This window comes from Grammomys surdaster, unplaced genomic scaffold (genome assembly GCF_004785775.1).
Source record: "Grammomys surdaster isolate TR1022 unplaced genomic scaffold, NIH_TR_1.0 205, whole genome shotgun sequence".
In the NCBI taxonomy this organism is placed as follows: domain Eukaryota; kingdom Metazoa; phylum Chordata; class Mammalia; order Rodentia; family Muridae; genus Grammomys; species Grammomys surdaster.
Window position 1 is genome coordinate 6,814,167 of NW_021604650.1, and position 13,232 is coordinate 6,827,398.

The window sequence follows — 13,232 nt, forward strand, 5'->3', positions numbered from 1 at the left end:
ATTGGCAAAACTCCAGATGTTTGACGGCACAATCTTTGGGAGAGGCCAGGGTGGCAGGTGCTTTCCTAATCACCCGTGGGAAGGGCATCTTGGCAGCTTTAGCAAGAGCGTATGTGCCTTTTGACCTGGAAATCCCACCACTAATAACTGACCCAAAGACAAATGAGAAAAACAGAAAACGGAGGTGGGCATGGTGGAGCACACCTGTAATCTGAGTACTTGGGAGGTAGCGGAGGCAAGAGTAACGGGAGTTCAAGGTTATTCTCAGGGATAGAGTAAGTTCAAGACCAACCTGGGCTATGTAAGGAAGGGGAGAGGGGGAGAAAGAGAGAGAGAGTCAGAGAGAGAGAGTCAGAGAGAGAGTCAGAGAGATAGAGAGAGAGAGAGAGAGAGAGAGAGAGAGAGAGAGAAGAAGAAGAAGAAGGAGGAGGAGGAGGAGGAGGAGGAGGAGGAGGAGGAGGAGGAGGAGAAGGAGGAGGAGGAGAGAAGAGAGAGAGAATGAATATGAGCGCATAAACCTGTGTACTGCAACATGGCCTATATTAGCAAAAGACAAGCAGCTAGAGTGATGGCTCAGTGGTTAACAGGACTTGCCTCTCAAGCATGAAGACTAGTGTTGAGAATCCACCACTCATATAAATGCCAGGTGTCAGCCTCTGCATGCTTGTGCACAGGACAGAGGGCAAAGACTCTGGGACTTCTGGCTCCAGCCTAACTGAAAAACTCAAACTCTGGGTTGAACAAGGGACCCTGCCAAGGCAAAGAGTAATATAGCAGGACACCAGAGACCCTCTGCTCCCCTCTGCACATGCTCACAAGTGCATGCATCTGCACACATATGTGAATGCATCACACACACACACACACACACACACAGAGTATAGTATAATTGGTTGACAAACACTCTAGTGGAGCCTCACAATAAAGGTGCATGACAGTTATTATTATCACTAATATCCAAAGGACAAAAATAATTGAACCATAAGTAATACTATGGGCAGGTTCCCACTCTAGATGCCCTCCAGGCAAACACTCAGCGCTCAAGTCTTTCACATAAAGTAGGGTAGTCTGTGCTTAGAAACTACATGTGTCCTCCAGTGTGACTCAAACCATCTCTAGATTCCTCAAAATACCGAGCACAATGGGGATGCTAGGTGGAGTATTTCTACATTGTATTGTTGGGGAAAGAATAAGAGCTGTGCTAGTCCAATCCAGAAGTAATTTGTTTTTCAAATATCTTCCATCTGGTGTGGGTTGCAGAACGTGGAGATTTGCAGCACCGGCTGTCTGAACAAGTCAAACATATGTGTTTACATATCAAATAAGCAATCCTTTTGAGTCTCTTAGGAACCAAGATATAAGAGATACAGATGTAAAATCAAAGAAGTAAAAACAAATCTTTAAATGTGAGTTTGAAATATTACCATAATCTCCTCTGTTATGTTCTCTCAAGATTTCTTTATAGCTATATCCTCTAAAAACTTTGGAGGGATCAGGCTGAGGAAGGCTTGGTTGGTGAGTTGCTTGCTGGACAAGCATGAGGACCTGAGTTCAATCCCAGAACTCACATGAAAATGTGGGACCCATACCAGGCATGGTAGCCTGGGCCTTTAATCTCAGCACTTAGGAGACAGGCAGGCGGATCTCTGTGAGGACAAGTCCAGCCTCATTTACACAGTGAATTCCAGGACAGTCAAGGAAATGTAGAAAGACCTTGTCTCAAAAATCAAGATGGACTGCCCCTGAGGAACAACACCAAAAATTTCTCTTCTGGTTTTCACACACATGCATACACAGCACATTTGTTCACACACATACCCAACCACACATAAATGTATGCCCATGCTTGCATACCCCTCCTCGACAAACACACACGTACACACTTGGAAAAGTCTGAGCAAGAGTAGAATTCAAGCAGCACAGACAATTATGGAAGCCTCACAGAGAGACTCGAATCTAATCACTGAATCCAGGAAGCTGAGGCAGGAGGATTGCCATGAGTTCAAGGTCTGCAGAATGAGCTCCTATCTCCAAAAACAAACAAATATATGGATTAAGCATGCCTAATATCCTAAAACCCAGTTTATTAATAATGAGACTGGGAAAGTCCTCATTGCCCTTGGACGGTTGCTTGGCTCTTTGTTCTGAAAACGAGAGCGGGGGTAGGGTAAGATGTGGCCTGCCTCGCCTTCTCTGTACCAACTCCAGGGTGTGAGGAGGCCGTGCCTGCCAGAGGTACACACAGAAGAATGTGTGGATAGAAGTCTGATGCAGGAAAACTGCTTTGAAATGATCAACAGGAAGAGGATGGGAGTCAGGTAGAGATTAAACCAGACTGCCTCTGAATTAGGAATTGTTGGAACTATAGTGAATGCATGAATTATACTGAGCTATTTACTTTCATATATGTTTCAGTGGTTTTTTTTTTTAATTATTCTCATAGCTGCCCCATAGCTGCCCAGGGCTATCCTGGGGGAAGACAGAGAAGAAGAATGCTCTCTTAGGACCTTCGAGATAACTCAGTGGGTGAAATCGCTTGCCACCAATTCTGATAGTCTGGGTTGTATTCACTGGGATTCACATGGGAGGAGAGAACAGACACCCCTAACTTGTCCTCTGACCTCCACACACATGTCATGGTACGTGCATTTACACACAGCAAATAAAGGTGGTTTGGTTTGGTTTGGTTTGGTTTGGTTTGGTTTGGTTTGGTTTGGTTTGGTTTGGTTTGGTTTGGTTGATTGGTTTGTTTAAGGCTCTTAGGGATGCTTGCTCTACCCTGGACGAGCAATCTGTTCTGGAGGACACTGAGGCAGAGGGGAGGCTGGGCAAGGGCTGCTATAAAGTCCTTGCCCTCTCCAGAAAGCTGGACAGAGAATGTGGGGGACGACAGAGCAGGAGCCAAAGAGGAGGGGCTCCAGGTGTACTGTTGAGCATGGAGCTCAGATGGGCTGGGCTCAGGGTGGGGCTAAAGCTGAAGCTGAGGAAATAAAACTGGTGGCCCCAAAGCAGGAAACACAGAAAGCCCTGCATATAGGTGAGTATCAGGGAGAGATCAAGCCCACGGCTACTGTGGAAGTGAGTGAGGATCCTTGAGGGACCCATCAGCTAAGAAGAGAAAACCCTCTTGTGGTAGAGACTGAGTAGATTGCTTAGGCCATGGAGGTCTGTAACTCTGAGTATGGGACTCTGGGGTGCCACCTGTTCTCTGCTGGACTCCTGTTTTATCAAGGAAGCACCTTTCACTCCCACAGTCACTGAGTGTGTGTGTATATCACATCAGGCTGCAGCCTGGAAGAGCACCCTCTCACTACCTGTCTCCAAGCCTTGGAATGTTCTGGAAATCTGGTGCCTACATGTCTACATGCTGACTTTCTAAGAACTCTTTGCCAATCCATCTGCTCTCTTATTTCTTGTTCATCTGGTGAAGTCAGAGGGCAACAATGGGAGGTTCTTTTGAGGCTATCATGAGGATAAAACTAGGGCTAATGTCTTCTATGAGGACCAGAGTCTACCAGCCAAGAGGCTGTTGGGGCAGTCCAACTTCCAAAGGTGTCTCAGATGTCATCTTTCTTCTGATTAATTTTCCACTCATTCATTCACTCCCCAAATCGTGTATGTACTGCCATGGAACCATTAGGTAGAGTTGAGCAAAAGTAGTGAGCAGACTGGAAGTGCCCATCATCCCAGACAATGTTAACAGTCGGCTTGTACAACCTAGAATTATCCAAGATACAAAGCCTTAATTGACAAATTGTCTAGACCAGATTGGCATGTCTGTAGGGGATTGTCTTAATTGTTAATCGATTTGGAAAGAACTAGCACAGTATGGTGGTACCATTCCCTGAGCAGGTGGTCCTGGGCTATGTAAGAAAGCTAGTTAATCATGAGCCTGAGTGAGCCAGCAAGTTCTGTTTCTCCGTGATTTCTGCTTCAAATATCTGCTTGAGTTTCTACCCTGAGTTCCCTCAATGATGGACCTGGAAGGTGAAACAAACCCTTTTCCTCCCTTAAGTTGCTTCTGGTCAGTATTGGATCACAGAAACATAAATCAAACTAAACACTCTGGTGAGGGCTCCAGGTGTCTCCACAGAGACGCTTCAGTTAACCCTGAAGTGGAAACTTCTAGTTTCTTTGGAAAGTTAGTTATGTCAAATGATGTTTTGCTGGGGCACACAGGTGAAAGGATGTTTTTGATACACCAAACACGTGGAAGGACCTTTGATGAAGGAGTATAAATTTGACCCCACAGACAGTGGGAGAGAAGCACTGAGCACTGGGTAGTTTGCTCTACATAGCTATTCTTCTCTAACGACACACATGTATTGGTTCAACTTACATAACGTTGTTGAGCTCAACTTGTGATAATGCTGCCATTGAGAGAAACTCACCCAAGAACTGCTCGTGAGGTTCTTGCAGCAGCTTGCTGCTTTTGTGGCCTCTCCTAGGACTGGTTGGTGTGCCTTGTGGTTCCTTCAGGATTGAACTACAGCTGCTACTTCATGCCTGATGTCTGCCTACTGAAAGGACTGGACTGAAGCTCCCGGGTTCGTGTGTGGTATCTTCCTGCCTAGAGGACTGGACTGTAGCTGCTGAGTCATATTTGATGTTTGCTACAGGACTGAACTGTCAAAGAAGATCAAGCTCACCCCCCCCCCAGAGAACTATTGCTGGACAGGTCTACTTCCCCCATATCCTAATAACTTTTCTCTTCCACTACCTCTCCTGGGTGGTGGGCTAGAGGAGAGGTTGAACCCTTATTAAAAGTAGGTTGCTGTCAAAGCTCTCTTCATACATAGACATACAATGCTAAACAGATGAGTGGTGGGCTGGGGGAAGGAGGGTATGAGGAATGGAGCTTCCCACTGTGAACCACTGATCTCTCTCTGTAGGTCCTCCTGACTGGTGACCATCCATCTATCCTTGTGGATGGAACAGGCAGCAGCGAAGCTGTACTTCCATCTCTCCTGCATCTTGCAGGCAGATAGATGCTGGGGTATCCTCTCCTCATCTGAGCACATGAAGATCCATAATCTCAGTCAACTTGCTCTCAGGCCTGGGAAGCGGGACCTAGGTCTTTCTCTAGGCAAACACTGGGGTGGTGTTACTATTCTCTCCCATGAAGGGACCCCAGGGTCACAGTAGAACAAAGGCAAGGTTGGGCTTGTCCAGAGTCCTTCAGCCCTGACGTCTTGTCCTCCCACACACACTGTATCTGAAGTCATCTCACTAGATGCACCAAGAACCCACTGTGCTCTGCTCTGTGGGCGAAGGCTGGACAGTCATTTGTGAAGAAAGTTTCCTTTTGATCCAGTCCTTATGCAGAATAGGAGGAGCTAGGCATGTTGTCATTCCACCACTCCTTACCCAGAGAACTATGACACCCACCCACACTCTCCTCTTCCAAGATGCCAAGCTGGGAACCAGCTGAGAATATTTAGGGTTGTGTGCAAGTATGTGCAGTGTGCATAGATGTTGGACACATTCAAACTACCTTTTGTGAGCTCCCTTTTGTGACTATTCCAAGGACAGGATCTTAAGAGCACAGTGGGAAGGGTGTGTTTAGAGGGGAGACCAGCAGCCCTATAAGGCAGTAGGAACCATCCATGGGGTCACAGCTATACCCAATTTAACAAGGGTATGTGTGGGTCACCTGGTGACCAGGCTCTCTCTGCAAATGGCATCCTGTCATTCCCTCACCAGCACCAAGCCAGTGCTAGTGAGGTACTGAAACTTACCATAGTGCTTGCTTTAGTCTGAAGTTGAGACTTGTGGTAAAGCGGCCTAGGGTCTTGCTCAGGTCTCCAGAAACCCACACATACTTCTGAGGCTCCATTTAAGTATGAAAAGCACTTCTAGATATTGAGGGCTGTTGGCACTTGCCTTATGCTGAGAGATTCAATTCTAGCAAATACTTAAGGGTCCCCTTCCAGGGAGCTACCACCATCTTCCACAGAATCCATTCCTCTCCTAACAAATGGTGTCCTGGGAGCAGCCCTGGGGCCTCAAAGATCTCAGACCTCCACTAGAGCTTGTGGTAAGAGCCTGCTCAAGAGCACAGCCCACTACACTCATGATCCTTTAGCTGGTAGCATCCTTGACACCTCTAGCCCAACAGCACTCCATCCTGGGCATTTGCTAAGTCATGAAGCTGCCACTTGGTGGATAGAAATATAATGGGTATTTCTAGCCAAATCCAATGCTATGGTGGGCAGTCCCAGCCAGAACTTTTGTCCTCAGTCGTGATACCAATTGTGCAGCACAGCTGGAGGGCACACCATGCCAAGTCACCATGGCCCCACGCAAGGCTGAAGCCCAGACAGGGGCAGGGCAATTGAGGGACAGAAGAGGCAGTTGCCTGCAGCATTTTCTAGGTATCTACTGCTTTTAGTTACACTGTGGGGAAGGCTGGAACAATAGACAGAAAGGCCCCAATTCAGGAGATACAGATCTCATCTGTGAGACACACAAATGCAGGGAGGAAGCACATGAGAATCATGCCACTCATGTGCTCTCGCTGGCCCCAGCCCTTATGTGACCCAGAGCCTGTGAAGCAGCTGCCAACATTCTCATGTGTGGGCATTACGTGACAGGGAGCTGATTCACCTCTGTGAGTCCCGGCACAGAGAGGTTCCTGAATGTGAGTGAGTGATGGGAGAGAAATGAGTGGGTGGCTGTATAGAAGGATGGGTGCCTGGATGGTGATGATAAGTGAATATAGTTGGGTATTTGTATAGATGAATGACTGGGTGAATGGATGGGTAGCCAGCTTATTTGGATAAATGGATAGATAGATGGATGGACAGACAGACGGATGGATCAATTGATCAGTAAGTGAATGGCCTGATTAGTCTTGATTGTCAACTTGACAGGATTTAGAATCACTTTAGGAGAACTGTCTCTGGGCATGTCTTAGAAGGTGTTTCTAGAGAGAATTAAGATTGGGGAAGATTCACAGAGAAAGTGGTCCTGGTTTAAAGAGGTCCCAAGAAAAGAGCATTGGCCAGCTTCTCTTGCTTCTTCCTCCTGAGCAAGTGTGTCCATCACTGCTGCTACTGTCCTCTGTTGACTTCGGACTCCAGCTACTTTGGTTTTCCAGCATGGACTGAACAGTAATGATTCTCCATAGATATTCTAAGCCTGATTGGAACCAGACTGGGACTACTGAGGTGACAGACTGACCTCATGGGCTCAGTAGACACTGGATCTCAGTTCTGCAGCGTACAGATGGTCATTATTAGACTACTTGGTACCTATCATGTAAGCAATCCTATAAATCTCGTTAATTATATGTATGTATTCTATGAGTTCTGCTCCTCTGAAGAAGGTTGCTTAACTCTCAGATGGATGGATGATTATATACAGATATATGTATCTGGAGGCTTGGGTGGGTAGGAACATGGGCAGAAGATGGTGAATGCCAGTTAGATGCCTGCATAGGAACAGGAACAATAGCTCAGTGGATAAAACATTTTCTGCACATGAATAAAGACAAGTTCAGAGCCCCAGAACCCAGATAAAACTACACATAGTTTGTATCTGTAATCTTAATACTCGTATAATGAGTTGGAAGGTGAAGGCAAGAGAATCTCACAGAACACAAGTTCCAGCAAGTCTAGTGTATGTGACAGCGAAGAAGAGACTCTGTCCCAAACAGGGGAAGGTAAGGGCTGATGTCCAACAATGTTCTTTGACCTCCATTCATACTCTATGGCATGCATGCATCTACACACACACACACACACACACACTAAAACAAGATGCCTGGGTGGATGGGTCATTGATGAATGTGTGGGTGTTGTCAGTTCTCAAGATATCCTGGGTGCTAACCTAAGCATACTCACCTTGGTACGTCCTCATCAACTCCCAGGAAATGCTCCTCATGGTCTTATCCCCTTTGCATTACAGGACCTGGAACAGGTACAGGGCTGGTAGCTGATGCCACATTAAGGCTCACTCCCAGTCCTGTACCTGCTCTGCATATGTAGACGCACACAAGTACCTCTATAGACAGCATGTATTTGGGGCACACATATGTGCATGGAAGCCGAGTGTAGGCCATGGGCTCAGGAAACTTAGTTTCCAGTCAAGGCCTAGCAGGAACCCTGAGTTTGCCCCTCTGGCCTTGATCTACAACTGTGGGATAGCACCAGGACCAGGGCCAGGCTAACAGATAAAGCTCAGATCTAAGGCCTGCTACACTGTTCTTGCTCTTCCTAGATCATTGTCTCCAACTTAGAGACCACAGACAAGAAGAGTCCAACACGATGTACAAAAATCCTATACCAAGAAGGTACTAAGGTCATGAGGTCAAGTGGTCTTAGGACTGCTGTGGGAAGGAGAGGTCCTCGGTTCCCTAAGTGCCAAAGCCAGAGATGCAGAATTTCTGGGCCAGCAGGATATCTCTCCACAGAAGGCAGTCAGAGTCAGAACTGAATCTAGGGGCAGAATGGGGCAGGGCCTTTGGGCTAAGGTCTGGGCCTTGGAGGTAGTTTCTCTTCCAAAAGTATGCTGGGGGACTTTGGGTACAAAATTCTGCAGGCTGGGGAGACTAGAAGGCCTGCTAGACTTTGGCCTCTTCTGCTCAGGCCCAGACCTAGGTGTTAGCCTCAGAGATAGCTCGGGCTACTTAAAAAGACTGGTCCTCAAAGAACACTAGCCCTTACGGATGCTAGACTTGGCTTTTGAGGAGGTGGTCATGGAAGGCAGCTAGTGAGGCTGTACAGAAGGAAAACTGCTACCTTGGGGACACAAACAGGTGGGAGCAGCCCTTGCTGGAGACTTGACCTCTGGGACACAGCCTTGCCCAAGAGGAAGTATCTTCCTGGCACCAGTCAGAGCAACCACAAGAAAGCAGAGGCAGCTACCAACTGTAGGGAAGCAGCCATTGAGGGCAATTTAGGCATCCCTCCCATGGCACCTTGATTCTCTGTCCCCTTATCACAGGGCTCATAGAGTATATGGGGAATCAAGCCTTGCCCAATGTCTATCTGCCCCGGGCCTGGAATGGCTCATGGATATGCACATGCCCAGGCACAACTGCCTTTGACCACGTGTTCTGTATACAGTCATATTCTGCACGTGGAGTTGGCTGTGTTCAGCAGTCCTATGGGGGAAGAAGCTGTTGATGGGCAAATGAGGAAACAAAGGTCATTTCAGATGACAAAGCAACACTGAGCAGTGCTGCTGGGGTGCCCGGGAGGAGAGCTACAAGGAACGTGCCCTGTGCTGGTGTGTCCTTGAAGGACATGGGAGCCTGTGGTGACAAGTCTGTAGGACATGTTACAAGGAGAGTTGCCCCAAGGCAGCAGAAGAAAAGTGCCAGGGCCTTTTTGGGTTTGATTATTATCATGGGGGTTGGGGGGCACAGAAGGTTGTGGGTAAGGAGAATCATAATATGGTACTGACCTGGAAATGGTTAGGGAATATCTGGTGCAGCCCTTCAAGTATACAAAAGATGGAGGTAAACGGGCAGCACCAGACGAAGGAAGGTTTCTGGAAGCACTCCTGTTCTCTGTATAGTCCCCAGACATAGGAAGGCTAGCCCTTGGATTGCTTAGTGGGCATGAACTTAGGCTAGATTTCCAGAATCCAATGGATTCTGGCCCTGTTCTATGCTGAGATCTGTCCATTCCACCTAGGCCCCGATATGTCCCCTCCTCCAGAGCTCGACCCTATAGCTCTCAAGTCCTGAGAGCTTGTGGTCCCTGATCTTCAGGGCCCAAGTGACTGCACCTGGTTTTGAGCCTCTTGTTCCAGCCCAGCCTGTAATTCCAGAAGGACCTCAGATGGACCTGGCTTATGTCAATGTAATATGACAGGTGTGCTAGGGGACGTGGTAGCTCAAATGGTCATGTAACTGTGGCCCTCTTGCTCAGAGCAAAGCCAGGAGACCCCTGCCCTTGATTAGCCCTGCCCTGCCCAAGTCCTGTCTTTGCCTACGATCCTGGCGCCCTCTGGTGGCTAATGTTGGGTCCTTAGCTGCTGCCCAACCCCTAGCCCCCTAGCCCTGGGATTCATGGCAAAGTAATGAGGGTCAGATCCTGTGTTTTCTGGGGGAAGGGCTCACAGAAACACTGTCAGGAGCTGTCAGGAAGGTCCTTCCTCCCCTGTTACCCACAACCACCTGGAAGCTGGGCTCAAAGATCTCAGTCTACAGGAAGAGAAATTGGGACTCAGAGTACTGAAGGAACACGGATGAACAGGAAAGCAGCCAGTGTCACAACCATGAAAAATATGGTCTATCCCACAAGCATCAGTCCTGAGCCTCAATTTAGAAGCAGTTCTCACGCAGTCCCCAAGGTACTGACTGCCTGACTGTTAAGTAGACAGTACTCAGCTTGCATACCATAGGATTCCCCAGGAGTGTGGCATACCACAGATCAGGGCAGATATCTCCAGACCTCCTGGGACCTTAGAGAACAGTTTGTCTGCTTGCCTATCCTCCTTGGGACAACCTGCCAGACAGCCCTTCATGGATCACTTGGTTTTGAGGCAGTTCTTGTTTCCTCAACTAGGGAAACTGAGGCTTGGTGAGAAACGAAGCAGAATTCCCATCTGACCTCTGACCTCTGATCTCATGTTAGAGTGCAGACACCCAGGCTGCACTTATTGTCTGCATCAGGCAGAGCCCATGGAGGGAAGGACAGGACCCATGCTTCATCTAACCCTTCTTAACAGTGGGTACAGCTTCCTGGCCAGCCTGGATATGCTCTCAGACTAATGGCACCAATATGGTCCTTGGTGGCTGGGTGACATCCTATGTTCACTCATGCCCAGTTTTCTAAGACATCATTGGCTGCCAGGTGCCGGGTGTGGTGTGTGGGGGGAGCGAGGGAGGGACACAGCCTGAAGTAGGTGAGTGGCTCCAACATTCAGTGACAGCAGCTACATGCCAGGAATCTGGAAGGAACAGGCAGGTAAGCTCACACCAGGGTCAGCTTGCATAGGGAGTGGGGCCAGAAAATTGCCCTGTCCTCTGCTAAGCAGGCAAGAAGGGCAAGTAGGAGCCATGGTCTAGCCACGTTCCTACCTCATGTTCTTCTTTCCTCAGCTCTATCAGGGATGTCATCAGGAGGACAGGAATGGGCAAGGGAAGGAGCTACCATTGTTTGAGAGGGTCTGGGTGGAGGGCAATCCAAACTGTGAGCCTCAGACTTGGAGATTACATCTGCCACAGCCCTTTGGAAAGTCAGCCCAAGCTCAGGGGCTGGAGGAGGGGTTTAGGGGTGGGGACCCAGCTCCTCAGAATTGTATGTATGTCCTGTTCTGTCAGGAATGCCAGGTCTCCTCACCAGGGGATGAGGGGTGCCATGCAGTGACCTTATCATTGTGGTTTTACCCACATATCACTGTAAGCTGGCACAGAGAGTTTAGGGACAAATAAGTTCAGGACCTCAGGGTCTGGGTGCCAGATCTGTTGTGCTCTGGGATCTTCCCATATTAGGGGCTGAGAAGTACATTTAGTTCAGGCTGTTTCTATGACCACCTCAGCCTCCAAGGACTCCATTGCCTTGGGACTAAGTATCTGGTTTTTGTCTTTCAGAGTTCTGGCATAGGACAATGATCAGAGTCATGTAGCTCAACCCCACCCCCCAAAAACACCAACAAAGGAGGGCATTTTAGACCCAGACACCTGCACATGCAAATCCTATTTGCATATCTTCCCTCTTTGTGGCAACATTTGCCTGGCACTTGGCACCTGCCCAAATGCCCCTCCACCTCAGCCTGGTGGGGAGAGCAAGGCCTGGCAGTTCCTGGGTGTTGCATCCACCTTCCATGGCATCCAGGAGTCTGGACCATCCATCCAGTCTATACTGAAGCAAAGCAAGGTGATCTGGGCTGCAGGATCTAATCCATTGTCCACGAGTGGGGGTGCATTGTTGAACCCCATCTTGAAAGGCGCTCTCCAGGACCTAGACCTTGAAAAAAAAACCTCCAGAGACTCAGGAGCCCCAGAGGACTCCTGCCCCCAGTCAAATGAGGCTGTACATGACTTTTCCACTGGGAACTAAGTGGGAAGAAGAGTGGGAGGTCCCATCCCCAGTCTAAAGCCTGAGGACAAACAGTATATGGCTTCTATACTGCAAGCCAGAATACACATACAGCTGGAGTTACCTCTCATTGCAGAGCACATGTCCAGATGTGACTGGGGACTCTATTTCCAATAGTGAGATTTACTGTTAGCAGCATGTTTTTCACATGGACCCTAAGACAGTAGTAGCTTTGTTTGGAAACAGGGTCTTTGTAGAGGAGATGACGGGAAGGTGGGGGGCCTGTCCCAATGATAGGGTTCTTATAGGAAGAGGAGAGTATAGACATGCACGGGGGGCACAAGTCCCTGACCCCAGCAGAGACTGGGCCCACGTAGCTATAAACAAAGGGATACTTGGAGCCCCTGGGAGTTGAAAGATGTCCTCAGAGCCCTGAGAAAGGCACTATAGCCTATCCATTCCTGGATTTGGGGGTTTTGTCCCTAACACTTCAGGAGTACACCTCAGCTGGGTCAGGCCTCCCAGCTTGTGGTCCTTGTTCCAGCAAACAGGGACATGCCTGTGACCCTAGCCAGATTCCTATAGGAAAACCATCAGCTGTTTATTCCTGTGGCTGGAAGACCTTATTCAAATCTTGCCCTCCACAGGCCCTGGGTGTGAACTCCTGGTGTGGGTGAGGTGAATTTACATCTCCTACAACTGGGGCAGGATGGGTTGCAGGGGACCCAAGGAACCAAGGAGCTGGGCCTGGCTACAGGAACCAGATACAAGGGAGGGGACTTGCCTGTGGCCACACAGTGACCTAGGGAGTCTACCTTCATATAGGGCCATACACTGGAAAATCAGGGTGACATGACTCTCTTGGTCTGGAGACCAAGGTGAAACCCAGGTGTCCTAGGTCTGCTTTCTGCTCCTGTGATAAAACACCATGGCCAAAAGCAACTTGGAGAGAAAAGGGTTAATTTCCATTTGTACCACTCAGTCCATCATGAAGGGAATCTGGGGCAGGAGTTCAAGGCAGGAATGTGGAGGCAGAAACGTGGAGGCAGGAACGGAAACAAAGTCCACAAAGACAGGCTGCTTACTAGCTTGCTCTTCATGGTTGATTTTCTTATAGCACTCAGGACCACCTGCCCAGGGGTGGTGCTGTCTCCAATGGACTAGATCTTCCCATATCCATCATCAATCAATAAAATGCTCCCTATAGACTTGTCTATAGGACATCTGATGTAGGCATTT